Source organism: Pinus tabuliformis, chromosome 1_1, assembly GCF_031772625.1.
Source record: "Pinus tabuliformis cultivar Carrire ecotype Pingquan chromosome 1_1, CPIR1, whole genome shotgun sequence".
Classification (NCBI taxonomy): Eukaryota; Viridiplantae; Streptophyta; class Pinopsida; order Pinales; family Pinaceae; genus Pinus; species Pinus tabuliformis.
In genome coordinates this window covers 752,933,376-752,948,135 of record NC_142297.1, presented here as the reverse complement: position 1 = coordinate 752,948,135, position 14,760 = coordinate 752,933,376, and positions in this window count along the sequence as shown.

The following is a 14,760-nucleotide window of genomic DNA, read 5'->3' as shown; positions in this document are numbered from 1 at the left end:
TGATCATAATCTCAAACAAGACCCTGTAATTTCCCCTACACATGTAGAAAAAGAGAAGAACCTATAGTTTCCTCTCCTTCCTTATCATCTATATAGGCTACTTCATCCCACTAATATACCAACATACCTAGAAATGATAATGAAGGAAGAAGAGATATCTCTTTCTTAGAAATGCATCCTAAGTTGCATGTAGAGAAGAAAAGTGATGAGAAAAGGAAGGCCACTAATTTAGACATGCATCCATAGATATTTTGACTATGAAACTTTATTGAATTTATGACTACTTGTTTTTTCAAACTTTGATAAAGACATGTTTTATGATAGTGATACATTTTTGATAATGCTCGTATTTTGGGCATAAGGGAGAATATACTTTTGCCATACATGCTAGTTTGAAATTGTTGATAAATCGTCAACATATTTCTGTCATTAAAGGTCTCCAAGTATGAATGCATTTATTATATCTATGTTATGTACTTTCCATTGAAAAACCACTGCAATATCTAAATCCACTTTTATAATATCTAGGTTGGCTACCAATGCAAAGGTTTCCTTATAGTCAATTCCTTTAACATGACAAAATCCCTTATCAACCAAGTGAGCATTGTACTTTAAAATCATCTCATCATCTACACTTTTAGTTTTGAAATCTCTTACATCTCAAAATATTCTTGTTTAGAGGAAAAGTTGCCAATTCCCAAGTGTTTTTTCCATCAAGAGAGCATTCTCTCCAGATAACTTCTTGCTAAAAGTGGTTCCCTTGATCATGTTCATATAATTGAGGTCACAATACAAGAATAAAATAACAATGGATTGTATATGAAATACACGTGATGGTTAGAACTTGCAGATGCTCTAAAAATTATGAATTTATTCTCTATGGATCTACAAGATCACCCACTAGATCAACCATTGCACAAAGTTTCTTTTGTACCCATTCACACCTTTACTCTAAACTTGCCAATTCTCATTACTATTCTATACATGAGTCCAAACTAGAAAAAGAGTGATAAATTCCCCCAATCAAGCACACATCGCTATGTTGTCCATGATTAAACTGTTAGAAATTGAGAGATGATGAGAGAGTGAGATTTTACATAATACAAATCACATATTGTATATTTTATTTATGTCAATGGTTACACATTTATAGTATATAGATGAATGACTACGACAAATCTAGATACCTAATACAACTTACACATAGGAAAGTGTCTACTTCTAAATTGACACCTAGGTACTCACAAAGACAACTCACAACAACCTAAAACACATGGAAGAATTATTTACAACACCCTCCCTTAATGCTTACATGGTAGACATTGAAACACATATTACAACAACAATATGATCTCTTTCTAACTGGTCTTCATCAACGCTCACATCTACTCTCGAATATCGCAAACACTGCTCTTTCTTCACCATCACATCTTCGAGATGTCACTTGACCTCCATTTAAAGCATAACTACCTCTGACCATTGTTAATGAACTTTGTACAATTTACGCTTCTTGAGTACCGTGAAGAATAGCCTAGATATTGAATATCTCTATGGACATGCTTCCATCCTAGTAGTATTCATTGAAATACATGCTTCTAGTTATATAGGTAAGTTGTCTATGTAGTAAGATTATCCAACAGTCCATCATACAACTAACAGTTTTTACACACACATTCTCACAAAAATATCTTGTCACTGATGCTCTTGAATCCCAAAACACAACAAGGCTCATTAGCATATAACAAAGTCACATAAACAAGTCAATGATGTGTTCTCCCAACACTGAAAAATCTTGAGAACAATTGAAAAATGTGTTTTTGTTCATTAACTAATATTTTACATTATAGCACAAAATCAATAACATATTCATGTGAACAATGTTCTACATGAGACACCAAAAAAACAAAAGAAATATTCTCCTGCCAAAAAATTGTCACTGTGGCAACTCAACGGTTTTAACCTATTTGACACCATGGATAGTGTAACACCCTGCGGTTGGCAGACAACCGGGAACGCCCTCCATCCACCGTGCAAAGCAAATAAGTCATGAAGAACCGTGAGGAGCGACCAAGGGCGCGACATATATTATGAGGACGAGTTGGCGTTCCGAATTTATAAGGCGAGTTGGGGAGCTTGTCACACCATGAGCCGACCGAAGGGCGTAAGGAAAACAGAGGGCAAGTTAGGGGGCGGTCCCGCGCCATGGGCGGGCCGACACACATAAGGCGTTATAACGTTTGATGGATGTGATGGCTGGAAGAAGTATGGAGGGTCGGCCGAGGGTGCAACCTCCACACATGAAGGTGTATATGCATGGAAACGAAGGTTGCCATTGGAGCATCGAACTTTCGGTCTCGGTCATCAACATAAGGTGCGAGCAAGGAGATAATCGCAAGAAAAGGTGTAGGTCATGTGCCCCGTTGCCAGGCACAGTTGTAAGACTTGGCACGAAGGTTGAAGGCACGGGTGGAGGGCGTTCTAAGGTGCCCGCCCGCCGAACGACTTGAACAAGTTTGGGTTATATTTTGGACGAGGGTCGTGCACGGTCATGCCCATCCATCTTGGCAAAGAAACTTGTGTTGTATATTGTTGGGTTGTGGTGAGACCACCGTGCGGTCTTGCACGGGTGGGCGCCCGACTCGGGTGTAACGCCGGTCGAGTTATACTCCCAGTCATTTGTAAAATCATTCTCTCATATTACATTGCATATGAATGTGTTCATGCTGCTATTCTATATTGTTATGGTATTAATGGATTCCGCACATTAATATGTTATTCATGTATAATGATGAATGTTAAGGCGTAGTTCGTAAAGTAAGCTAACAATGGACGATGTTAATTACTTAGGCAGTGCCGCACCCGACCAATTTAACGAAAAAAGAATTGGGGGCGTGGCAAGTGGTATCAGAGCAGGGTTGCTCGTGACAGGTGGTATCAGAGGAGGTTCACAGGTAGTGAAGCCGGTGTATGATGACGAATGCAGAGAACAGACATGTATGTAGGGAAAAGTTATGGAGAAATCTTGTATTACTAGTCTAGGTTTCGTGGACTTAATGGTGCATGGAAAGACCATTCAAGCTCTGGTGGACATGGGGGCCACTCATAACTTCATGACGACATAGTTAGCAAAAGTGGTTGGACTGATGATCTTCCCATCGAATGTGGAAGTCAAGGCCGTGAACTCTAGAGCTAAAGTGGCAAGTTTGGCACACGAAGTGCCTGTGCAGATAAAAGACTGGGAAGGTCAGTTGGACTTCCCTGTGATGGAGATGAATGACTTTGATATGATATTGGAGCAAGATTCCTTGAAGGGAAACAAGGCAATTGTTGTCCCCTTCTGTGATGAGGTGGTGCTGGTTGGACAGTCACAAACTTGGACTTTGCCCACTCATAGGCAAAGGAGGGAAGTCAAGGTGCGGCATGTTTTGGCACTGAGTTTGGAGGAGGCTATGAAGGAGTCAAGTATGGAGACGTATGCGGTGATGTTTAAGGATGTTGAAGGTGATGGAGTGGGGACGCCTGTTCCAACCGAGATTTCTGAGGTACTGGCCAAATATGTGGATTTGATGCCTGATGAGCTACCAAAGAAGCTTCCACCAAGGCGTGCAATGGACCATAGCGTTGAGCTTGAGCCAGGAAAGCAGCCTCTGGCTAAAGCACCTTATCGATTGTCAAGACCCGAGTTGGAGGAGTTGAAATGATAGTTAAAGGAGTTAACTGATGCAGGTTTCACCAGACCTTCAAGGTACCCCTATGGAGCTCTGGTATTGTTCCAGTGGAAGAAGGATTCGAATGAGCTACGGATGTGTTTTGATTACCGTGCATTGAACAAGCAGACGATAAGGAACAAGTATCCTTTGCCATTGGCTGTTGATTACTTTGACAAGCTTGCGAAAGCCTGAGTGTTTTCCAAGTTGGACTTCAAGCATAGGTATTATCAGGTGCGGATAGCTTAAGGAGACGAGAAGAAGACCACGATAGTAACAAGGTATGGTAGCTTTGAATTCCTTATGCCATTTGGGTTGTGTAATGCTCCTGCTACGTTTTGCACTTTGATGAATGATGTCCTATGACCATACTTGGATTCGTTCGTAGTAGTATATTTGGACGATATAGTGGTGTTCAATGACAACATGGAGGATCATAAGAAGCACTTGGCGATGGTGTTCGAGGCACTGAAGGAAAATCAATTGTTCTTGAAGAAGTCTAAGTGTGTGTTCGCTCAGACCAAGATTTCATTCCTTGGGCATATAGTTGGTCAATGGTACATACGGATGGAGCCGAGCATAGTGAAGGCGATCGAGGACTGGGTTGAACCAAAGAATGTCCATGAGATGAGGGTGTTTTTGGGCATGACCAACTACCAACGGAAGTTTGTAGAGGGGTACTCCAAGGTAACATCATCACTGACAGACCTATTGAAGAAAGACAAGAGATGGAAGTGGACGGATAAATGTCAGGAGGCATTTGATAACTTGAAGAAGAGGATGGTTACAACACCGATATTGAAGTTGCCTGACTTCGAGCGACCATTTGAGGTACACACAGATGCTTCAGATTTTTCCATAGGAGGGGTTCTTATGTAGGATGGACATCCAGTGGCGTATGAGAGTAGAAAGTTGTAGGATAGAGAACGGAGGTATCCGGTCCATGAGAAGGAGATGACTACAATCATTCACTGTTTTCATGTGTGGAGGGATTACCTGATTGGGAAGCCGTTTGTTGTCAAGACAGACAACATTGCAGCAAGTTATTTTGCATCACAACCGAATCTTTCTGCGAAGCAAGCTCATTGGCAAGACTTCTTGGCAGAGTTTGACATGACTATCGAGTATAGACCGGGAAGACACAATGCGGTAGCAGATGCCCCTAGCAGGAATGGACAACTTGTAGCATTGTAGGGAGAAGACCGGGCAGCTAGGAGTGGGAGTCGAGTTCAGATGTCAGAAGAGATGTAGAATAAGCTCAAGGAAAGTGTTGAGACTGATACTCAGGCGCAGATTATGGTGAAGGAGGGGAAGACATGAAAGTTCTTTCTCCGAGATGGATTATTGTTCTTTGGAAACTGGCTCTATGTTCCAAAGTCATCTGGGCTCACGAGGCACCTTTTGAAGGAGTGCCATGACTCGCCATGGCTGGCCAACCAGGGATGCGTCGTTCTTTGGCATTGTTGGAGAGAGGATTCTTTTGGGAGAAGATGCAGGAGGATGTAGAGGAGTATGTACATACGTGCATCATTTGTCAGAAGGACAAATTGGATACTCAGAGGCAAGGAGGTTTGTTCCAGCCTTTACCAATTCTTGAGAGACTATGGATGAGTGTCTCGATGGACTTCATCACTCAATTGCCATAGGTTTAGGGGTATAATGGGATTATGGTCGTGGTTGATCATTTTTCCAAGTATGTTGTCTTTGTTCCAACAAAGATACCTTGTGGAGCCGAGTGGACTACGGAGTTGTTCTTTAAGAACATAGTGAAGTATTTTGGGATGCCATTAAGCATCGTGTCGGACCGAGATCCGAGTTTTACAGGAAAATTTTGGACCACATTGTTCAAGTTAGTCGGGACAGAGTTGTTGATGAGTTCGAGTTACCATCCACAGACAGATGGGTAGACCGAGAGGATCAACGCGTTGCTGGAGGACTACTTGAGACATTATGTGATGGCTGATCTGAAGAATTGCCTTGAACTCTTGGATGTTGCTCAGTTCAGCTACAACATTCAAAAGAGTTCTGGGACAGGGTACAGTCCATTTCAGTTGGTGAATGGATAGATGCCAGTCACATCGCATACCGTAGTGACAGGAGGTTTCTTGAGGAGCCCTAATGCGAAGAAGTTCATGAGGCTTGGCATGAGACCTTGGAGCAGGCACGGTTGCGCTTGCACGAAGCTGCAAGGAGAATGAAGAAATGGGCAGATAAAGGAAGACGGGATGTACACATCAGTGTGGGAGATATGGTGTTCCTCAGGATAACTAGAGAGCAGTTTCAGGTACCTAAGGGGACTATGAACAAGCTGACATGGAAGTATGAGGGACCATTTCGAGTGAAGAAAAGAGTGGGGGAAGTTGCTTACGAGTTGGAGCTTCCACATCATATACACATGAAGCATCCGGCTTTTCACGAGTCAGTTGAAGAGATGTAGACTTGATGCTAATCTTCCAGAGAGAGCTGAACCACCGAGAGGACTAGTCGGGATTTTGGACAAGTCAGATTTGGAGTTGGAGAAGATTTTGTGCTTCAAAACTACAGGGATTGGTTGCCACATGAAACGGGAATTTCTTGTCAGGTGGAAGAATGCACCGGAGGAGGAAAGCTGGGAATCAGAGGACTCACTTTGGAGATGGAAGAAGAAGATTGTGAAGTATGAATGGAAGATACTGAGGCAGTCGAGACTGTCGAGGGCGAAAATTATTTCGAGTGGGGGAGGATGTAATGCCCTGCAGTTGGCAGACGTCCGGGCACGCCCTCCATCCACCGTGCGAAGCGAATAAGTCATGAAGAATCGCGAGGAGCGACCAAGGGCGCGACATATATTATGAGGACGAGTTGGCGTTCCGAATTTATAAGGCGAGTTGGGGAGCTCGTCACACCATGAGCCGGCCGAAGGGCGTAAGGAAAATGGAGGGTGAGTTGGGGGGCGGTCCCGCGCCATGGGCGGGCCGACCCACATAAGACGCTATAACATTTGATGGACGTGGCGGTTGGAAGAAGTATGGAGGGTCGGCCGAGGGCGTGACCTCCACACACGAAGGGATATATACATGTGAACGAAGGTCGCCATTGGAGCATCGAACTTTCGGTCAAGGTCATCAACATAAGGTGCGAGCAAGGAGATAACCACAGCAAAAGGCACAGGTCATGCGCCCGGTTGCCGGGCATGGTTGTAAGACTTGGCACAAAGGTTGCAGGTGCGGGTGGGGGGCGTTCTAAAGCACCCGCCCACTGAACGACTAGAACGAGTGTGGGTTGTATTTTGGATGAGGGTCGTGCACAGGCATGCCTGCCCATCTTGGCAAAGAAACTTGTGTTGTATATTGTTGGGTTGTGGTGAGACCACCGTGCAGTCTTGCACGGGTGGGCACCCGACTCGGATGTAATGCTGGTCGAGTTATACTCCCGGTCATTTGTAAAATCATTCTCTCATATAATAAAAGATTTACATTGCATATGAATGTGTTCATGTTGCTGTTCTGTATTGTTATGGTATTAATGGATTCCACACATTAATATGTTATTCATGTATAATGATGAATGTTAAGGCGTAGTTCGTAAAGTAAGCTAACAATGGAAGATGTTAATTACTTAGGCGGCCGCACTCAGCCAATTTAACGAAAAAAGAATTGAGGACGTGACAAATAGTGAAAGACATGCGGATGCAAAGTGCTCTTTTTGCAGCAATAACAACTCCTTTCTGAATGAAAATTAAAACTCCAAGCCCATGTGAGACATCCAATGCCACAATTGACATTTTATTTCATCTTTGGGAGGCCTCCAGAAAATTTGAGCATTGGTCTCGTCAGATTTCTCCATCGACTCTCGCAGAACTGTATATTTTCAGTCAATTGTCCCAATGCACTGGAAATAATTATTAATATTGTCGTACCATTTCCATATTCCCTTTTTGATATGAGTATATATGCTTGCATCCATTAGAAGCATAAACAAATCCGCTCCAAGGCCTGAATTCATGATCCACCAGCACTATGGTTTAAAATTATTGCAGTTGTGAGCCTTCTCCTTGAGCATACTCAATCACGTCTGAGATGGAACAATTTAGAACCTTTCCGGCTCGAATTCCAGGGGGGCGCTTCCACTCAATGGGGTCTCAAAAATATTGATTTTTCATGAGCATTTGATACGCTCCAACTGTGGACGCCCCCTTTGCCATGCGGGGAAGGAGCGGGGATACTACAGGATAATGACGAATATTCTTCCTCCAAATATTTCAACTTGGGGAGATCTGACTCCTCTAATACGTCTTTCTTCCAAATATGACGTCCAACTCTTCCTGTGCCCTTTTGAGCACCTCCGAGCGTTGTAAGAACGATGAAATTTCCCATTTTGTTGAGTTACCCATTGAATCTATTGCTTCGATTTGCAGAACCATCATGATGCTCTTGCACCATTGCGTCCCACTAATCTGCGTGCAACTAAGTTCTCTCGTGCAGATTCATTACCAGATCTGCCCACACGACATTCACTGCTCATTGGACAATGATTTATGATCACCTCCGTCCAGATTTTGATCTTCTGCACATTGAGGAATTGACAACGCTGGGAAGTGATACAACAATGGATGACTATTCTCTCATGCAGACAGGAAAATGGCGGTCTCCCACGCAACTATACGCAACTTCATAACTCCAAACCAGTGAGCCATAACTGGAATCTCCTCTACATTCGCTACTCTTAAATCTTTGGAATCACTTTTCAATTCAACCATCTGAATCTCGTGTAGTTTTCTCCGACTACTCAGATCTATAAAACCCAACACGGGTTACATCTACTTTTCCTCTAAATTATAGATCTTATCTCGCTCAAACAGATGTGAATAGATTACATAATAAAATTTACTCACACAATAAAATAATATTTTTCAATTTTCTAGGCTAGCCTATGTAAATAGGAATATCATGATTAAAATTAAGTCGTCTTAGCCTCCTCCCAAAGAGTCAGGGTTAAACCACCTCTGATACCATGTTAGAAATTGAGAGATGGTTAGAAAGCAAGATTTTACACAATACAAATCACACATTGTATATTTTATTGATCTCAATGGTTACACATTTATAATATATAAATCATTAACTCCTACAAATCTAAATAACTAATACAACTCACACAAAGGAAATCAACTACTTCTAGATTGAAGAAAAAATATACAAATAATCTAAGTAGTTTGAAGAAAAAGCTTACATTAAGCATCCTCAAGGATTTTAACATTTAGGAAATTATGATGATGCATGTAAGTTGAATTTGAAATATTCATGCTCCGAGAACATTCATTCTTTCTTGGTTTGCAGATTACACAATCAACAAAAAGAATATTCATTTCACAAGCGAAGTACCAAAAAAAGGTAATGAAGAAATTTGGAAGGGAAGAATGTTGACTTGTTAGTACTCCAATGGTCATTGGATGCACGCTCAACAAAGATGACGAGTCACGTAAGGTAGCTTAGACAATGTACAGTTCAATAATAAGAATTCTTTTACATTCAACAACTTCAAGGCCAAGTTGTTGGTGTTTTAGGAATATATAAATCATACCCGAAACAAATTCATTTCCTCGTAGCAAAAAAATGCTCAAATATTTTAGAGCTACAATGGGTTGTGGGTTATGGTATTCACAAGCTAAAAACTTCTTGGTAACTTCATATATAGATCTTGATTGGAAAATAGATGTAGATGATAGTAAAATCACAAGTGGAGGTGCTTTATTTCTCATATAGTGCCTAGTGCCTTGGTTCAATAAAAGAAAAACATCAATCTCTCTTTCTATTAATGAGGCAAAGAACGTTATAGCATCATATAGTTGCACTCATATTTTATCGATGAAGAAAAACTTATAAGATATGAAGGTACTTATATACATCATATTCTTATTATTGTGGTAGAAAAGGTGCTATCGACAAATATATGAATCGTGTTCTTCATAGAAATATCATGCATACTCCCATAAAGTACCACTTTCTTCAAGGCTAGTTGCAAATCAGGTTGTGAAACTGGAGTATATTTCCAGATAAATAGGGGTTGTCGATATCTTCACCAAACCACAAGCGCGAGAACATTTTGAGCGTTTAAGGTATAGGTTGGTGGTAATTTATCTCTCCTCTCTTAAATAGATCTTCTCAAGAGGAAAAGAAGGAAGTTATCTAAATCAATACAAGGATAAATTAATAACAAAGATTAATTTAAGAGTAGTCTATTTGTCCATAGGAATAGAATAATCATAGAGGGAGATTAGTTACAGGGGTAGTGTTTAAACTATTTGCCGTTCATGTCAAAGGGAGAGAATGAGAAAACATTGAATGAGCGAGTATTGGCATAATGAGATATATTATAGTTCTTGCTAGGGGATTCAATTGGCTTCCAAGGAGCAAAGGGGCAGTCAATAAAATAATAAATAAGGAAAATGAGCAACATTCCATGTTTATTGCCAAGCGACAGAGTTGCGATAAATGAATATTCAATGATTGGTATAAATACTTAGTGGTGTTTCCATCAGTTCCAAAAGGGTAGATTGTTAATCAAAGTGTTGCCACTCGTGTCAATTTCTCATCCATAATGTCAAGTAAAAAAATAAATACAAGTTAAAAGGGGAGTTTCTGATGAGTTTGTTGATGATTACCATTGAGATGTAGCCTATTATTGAAGACATTTTCCCTTATAGATAAGATGTTCAAATGTCGATGAAAATTGGAATTTGAATATCCCTTTAAGAGACCTTTCCAATAGTGTATGACGTTACGAAAAACTCCCAAAATATCATAAGTTGTGATAGTTTATTGTCTTGTAGGGTTACAAGGGCGCATGTTTCCATACACGCTAAGAGAATGAGTGAGATAAGATTTTTCCCATTATTAGATAGTTAAATTCACGTCATGCTACGAAAGGTTTTAGCTTGGATATCGACGGATGCATGGTTGACAAAATGAATGAACCAGAACTTTCCCAACAACTCATGGTTCAATTCATGTTGTACAGATGGGAATGTGGGAACGCTAGATAGATTTTGGGAGATTGCAATGTCTCTATTCTATTAGGTAATGTCAGAATTCACATCTCGTCGTAATGTAAAGTTAAAAAGGTTTGCGGGGTTTTGAGATTGGACAACACATTGAAGGTAACGTGAACGATATGTGGTGCATAGTGATTGGTATAAATGAAAATTAGGTGGCAAGTGAGGACACATGGTGTAAGCACTAAATTCATATTCGTTGGCCATTATTCATCCTAACTAGCATGATCAATGACTAATATCTATATTGGGTGCACAACATGTGTGGAGTTTAGTATGCCTACCTACATGTGATGGATATAAAGGTGGAGATCGACCGAGGATTCCATTGGGATTTCTATATGTGTGATAATTAATGTATGAAATTCACCCAACGTGGTATTCATATGATGACATAATAACACACTTGGACAATGATGCGCAGTGATGCAACAATGAAAAAAACATGGCTTAATGATAAGAAGACATATGGTAGGTGGCGTGTGACATGGTAGATAAATGGTGTGGCATGAGAGTGTTAGTGAGGGAGCAATACCATACCACGTGGGTTCATTTTGGGGGATTTATATTGAGGAAAATTTGACATAATATATTGGGGGACATATAGTGGGGAAACGGTTTTTATATTGTGAGGTATAAAAAATGGAGGTCAAAGTTAATGAAAAATATAAAGGGTTATAAAAAACGTTAATGAAAAAATATATACCTACAGTGTCTAGTGAAAGGAGGGGTTTTTAAATTAGGAAGGTATTTTGAGTTCATATTGGTAGGGGGTTGAATAATGTCATTTTTAGAGATATTTTCCAATATGTAATAAAATTAAGAGTATTTTTTAATATGCCATGAGCGCACATGAAACAAGGGTTTCACTGCGGGAGAAATACCATACCACATGGGTTCATATTGGGGGATATATATTGAGGAAAAAATTACATATATTATTGAGCATATATTAGGGGGTGAAGGGTGTTTATATCGGAAGGTATAAAAAAATTGAGCTCAAAGTTAATGAAAAAATATAAAGGGGTATAGAAAAAGTTAATGAAAAATGGTACCTACAATATCTAGTGAAAGTAGGGTTTTTTAAATTGGGAAGGTATATTGGGTTCATATTGGTAGGAGTTTAATAATGTGATTTTACAGGTATTTTCCAATATGTGATCAAATTAGGGGTATTCTTTAGTATGTTACAAATGCATCTGATATGTCAGAGGTTCATTGAGTGAAGCCACTACATGATGTGGAGCTTCGAGAGCATGACACATGATAGGTTGTTTTGGTTCTATTAGGTGGCCAAGTGGCCTATTTTTATATGACAAGTGAAATCACTTAAGTACCACCATGTGCAATGAAAACATCATCATGACATAAGCATGGCATCAATTGATATTGTGGCACATTCTTGGAATTTGCACCAAGGGGGCAGTTGCTGAGTGTTTGCACTTTTATACTTAAAGCATGGTTCTAGCTCTTTGGCATATAATTCTTAAAAAATAAAACTTAAGGGTGAAAAATGTTTTTTTTTAAGCCTATGTAGGACTAAGCACTCTTCATGCTTAAGTCATAGTTCCAGAAAATGGATATGTATGTTAACTATTATAGAATAAGGGCGTTGTAGATAAACTAGTGCATTGTGAGGATAAACACCTTTGATCAAGTCATTAGTTGTGGCTCAGAACCATATGGTTGAGAGTGCTACAGAGCGAGAAGCTTCACTGCCCTCTTACATTTAAGTTGTAGGTTTGGAGGATGCGATCTCATGTGGAAGAGAGCTAAAAGTTAAGAGCGTGACACAATCCAAAATTTTGTGTTTTGTGTGTTGAAGTAAACTTGGTGTTTTGCATTGTAAACTTAGTGCTCCACTACTAAATTAAATCAAATGAACAAAAGAATGACATGTAGTGAAAAGATAATAGGTCAAATTGGCATGCAATATCAATTTAGAAAAGAGCCTGAAGTTGAAATAGAGGTGACTAGGAAGTTCAATATAAAGAAAAGAGAAATAGAACAATAATGTGGATAACAATTAATTTAAATAACAGAATTGAAGTAAAACTTATTGTTAAACCTAAGATTAAAAAATCAATTAGATATATAAGTACCTCTAAATATATATAAAAAATAACAACATTATAGAAAATGTATCTGAGTTATCTAAGAATTGAGTATTTCAGAATAGTTGATTCAGTAGTTAGAATAGGGAATTTATTTATGAGTGTATGCCATGTAATACTTTTTAACCTAAGATTTAAAACTATATGAAAGAGAGATATGAAGGGTTGGGTAGGTAGGTGCTTGCACAATGGGGAGTTTGTGCTCCCTTTCGGTTCATGTTGATAAACACAAATTTAGAGCTTCCTTTTAGTTGGTGCTAATAAACAGGGACTTGGTTCTTCCTTCGGGTTGGCGACTAAAAAATCAGAAATTTCATGGCTGCAAACATAAAGAAGGTTGAAGCCTTATGTAGGTTTTAGCCTATACAAAATTAATGTAATTTGAAATTAGATCTTTATTTTGCATCACAATCAAAATAACTTGTGGTTTCCTAGTTCGATTTCCTCGTGAATTGATTGTTTCTATATTTTATGAGAATTGTGTGTTATTGTTGATTACTGCATTGCTAAGTTTTTTACTTGGGGCAAAGAATTTTGGAAATTGTTAATATACTAATTCAAACCCCCTAAGTATTTTCTAGTTTCTCACAACATTTCATGTGCTTTGGCCACTTCATTGATCATTTAATGATAATTGTGTGTTCTTGTTGATTACTGTGTTGCTAATTGTTTTTACTTTGGGCAAACAATTTTGAAAATTGTTAAAATACTATTTGAAACCCCTTCTTAGTATTTTCTTAGTTTCTAACAATATTGCATTTCCTCCCATCACTTCATTCATCATGACACGAATTGGGCATAAGGTTAAATATCATTTGAATATTTTAAGTGACATAAGGAGGTACATGACGAATCAATAAGAGAATTCTATTGAATTTGAAGATTTGGAGGAAAAAATTGACAATATAGACCACACACTGTTTAGATAATCTTCGGCAAAATCACATAACCAATTTATTGTCGACGCGTTTCGAACCAACCAGTGTGGTTCATCGTCAGGACAAGTTGAAGAACCGATCTTCAACTTGTCCTGACGATGAACCACACTGGTTGGTTCGAAATGCGTCGACAATAAATTGGTTATGTGATTTTGCCGAAGATTATCTAAACAATGTTATGGATCACAGAAGTCTAAACTCCTTAATAATAGACCACACACTATTCTATTGAATTTGAAGATTTGGAGGAAAAAATTGACAATATAGACCACACACTTACCATTCTAGTGAGGAGATCAACCAAAATATTCTTCTTTTGATATTGACTAGCTAGTAGAGATACCTAGAGATTCTACCGAATAATTGTTATGAGTAGTTAGTTAGTTTGTTTTATCTTCTCAGGTAAATATATCTTAAGATCTAACATAGCAAACCTATTTTAATAGATTTTTATTTACAAATCCATTAATTAAATAAAACTTTAGCAACCTTAATACTCTTAAGTCAATGGTCTTATTTCCATTCACATAAACCAATACCAAAAAACTTTTAATTTAAACAGATTCATTTAACACCATGCAAATTGTCTACAATTATAACATTAAGAATTGTTGAATTGAGGCTTCTGTGATCCATATCAAGTTTATGAGAGATTTTTCGGCATAAATCACGAGAAATTTCATTTGAACCAACCAGTATGGTTCATCGTCAGGACAAGTTGAAGAATCAGATCTAGCTTAGCATCTTAAATAGATCTAAGATGCTAAGCTAGATCCAATTCTTCAACTTGTCCTGGCGATGAACCACACTGGTTGGTTTGAAATGCGTGGACAAATGAAATTTCTTGTGATTTGTGTCGAAAAATCTCTCATAAACATTAAGAATTATTAAGGAAAATATTTAATTATTAAAGAAAGTTAAAATATTTATATTGAAAAATTCAATGTCAATATGTCTAAAGCACATAC